Source organism: Stomoxys calcitrans, unplaced genomic scaffold (genome assembly GCF_963082655.1).
Source record: "Stomoxys calcitrans unplaced genomic scaffold, idStoCalc2.1 SCAFFOLD_82, whole genome shotgun sequence".
NCBI classification, from domain to species: Eukaryota; Metazoa; Arthropoda; class Insecta; order Diptera; family Muscidae; genus Stomoxys; species Stomoxys calcitrans.
The window spans coordinates 84,144-86,628 of NW_026739209.1; positions in this window are offsets into that span (position 1 = coordinate 84,144).

Consider the following 2,485-nt stretch of genomic DNA (forward strand, 5'->3'; position numbering starts at 1 on the left):
TATTTTCTTACGGTAGAGTAGATGCCTAAAAATTTCAACTCCTTCATGGATTGATGTCGGTTTTACATTCCTTCAATGTCAACAAATGCTACCATTCGATATTCCTTTACAGCGAGAGAACCCTCTATTTAGTCGATTAAGTCGTAAAAGGCTGTGTCTTTACTATATGCAAGCTGCAGCCAGTGATCTTTGCCCTATGGTATGTTTCTATCAACCTATCAAGAGTCTTCGGCATAATGGATGAAAATCATTCGCCTTCGTGTGGTAAGGTTTTCCTGCTTTCGGAATGAAAATTGCATTCGTGTCCCTCCATCGCACAGGTATGTACGACAAGCTGATACAAGCAGAGTATATCTCTCTTAGCCAAGGAACCAGTCTATAAGACATAGTTTGTAACTCAACCTGTGATACATCATCAGGGCCCGGCGACTTAAAGGAGTCGAAACTTCTTATCGCCCAAATGATTTTTTGCTCAGATATAATTTCCCAAATAACCTCAGAAGAATGCATACCAGTGACAACCTCTTCTTGTTTGCTTGAGGTGTACAATTTCTCCACTGGTTTCGGGGATATACGAGTTTAAATTGTTATTTGTTGAAATTTTGGGTGAGATTGGTTTCGTATATTTTGCAATTTGGTAAGGTATTTGTGGTAGTGTATTTTGTGCGGAAGGTATTTTTAAGCATGACTAGCTGAACCGGGTCCAATCCGCGGCGCAATCTTTTACTTTATATGGAACAAAATTATCCCTGAAATTATTATTTTCGACATTTAAAGAGCTTTTAGTGAAATACCATGCTATGAAAATAGTATATGTATATCTTTTGACTAACAGTATAACAATATAAATGCCTTTATCTGAATGCCATATGATCTTTATCCATATGATCCAAATACCATTTTTTGAGCACCATATTGCGATGGTCTGTAATTATCTGACCCCCAGATAATTGGCCCCGAAAGTGGGTATCAACTTCGTGCTCTACTCCCTAATACCTTTCATTTGAGCCCCGCATTAACATGGTCGGTAAATATACCCGATTTATTGGTGGTTTGGCAAGTGGGGTGGTCCCTCAAACTCTTAGCCCTGAAAATTTATCAGCATCGTGCTCTATTCTCCCATATCTATATATTATTTATTTGAATGCCATATTGCCATTGGCCTCGAAATTGGATATAAAATTCGCTTTCTAATCTGAAATAACAAACAAGTAAGAGCGTGCTAAATTCGGCCGGGCCGAATTTTATATACCCTCCACCATAGATCGCATTTATCGAGTTCTATGCGCGGTATCTCTTTTTAGACAAACATAGAATATTGAATAAGAACTATTATGCTATTGGAGCTTTATCAAGTTATTGTCCGATTCGGACCATAAATGAATGCTGGACATTGTAGAATTCATTGTGTAATATTTCAGTTCATTCGGATAAGAATTGCGCCATGTAGGGGCTCAATTTTCATTAGCCAAATCGGACGAAAATTGCGCCCTCTAGAGGTCCAAAATGTCAAGATACCAGATCAGTTTGTATGACAGCTATATTAGGTTCTATACCGATTTACGCCATACTTAGCACAGTTATTGAAAGTCACAACGAAACACCTCACGCAAAAATTCAGCCAAATCGAATGAGAGTTGTGCGCTCTATTGGCTCAAGAAGTCAAGATAAAAGATCGGTTTATATGACAGCCATACCAGACAATGAACCGATTTGAATCATACTTAGCACAGTTGTTGAAAGTGGCACCAAAACACTACGTGCAAAATTTCAGTTAAATCGGACGAGAATTGCGCCCTCTACAGGCTCAAAAAGTCAAAACCCAAGATCGGTTTATATCGCAGCTATATCAACACGTGGACCAATGTAAACCATACTTAGCGTAGTTGTCTGAAGTGCTACCAAAACACTACGTTCAAAATTTCAATAAAATCGAACGATTTTATTGAGCCTCTAGAGGCTCAAGAAGCCAAGATCCAAGATCGGTTTTTATGGCAGCTATATCAAAACATGCACCGATTTGAACCATTTACAATAACAACCGACCTACACTAATAAAAAGTAATTGTGAAAAACTTCAAGCGGCTAGCTTTACTCCTTCGAAAGTTAGCGTGCTTTCGACAGACCGACGGACGGACATGGCTAGATCGACTTAAAATGACATGACGATTAAGAATATATGTACTTTAAGGGGTCTTAGAAGCATATTTCAAGGTGTTACAAATAGAATGACGAAATTAGTATACCTGTCATATAAACCGGTCTTGGGTCTTGACTTCTTGAGCCTCTTGAGCGCGAAATTCTCATCCGATTGAAATTTTGCATGAGTTGTTTTGTTATGACTTCCAATAACTGTGCTGAGTATGGCGCAAATCGGTACATAACCTGCCATAGCTGCCATATAAACCAATCTGGGATCTTGACTTCTTTTGCACGTGGTGTTATGGTATCACTTCCAACAACTGCGCAAAGTATGGTTTAAATC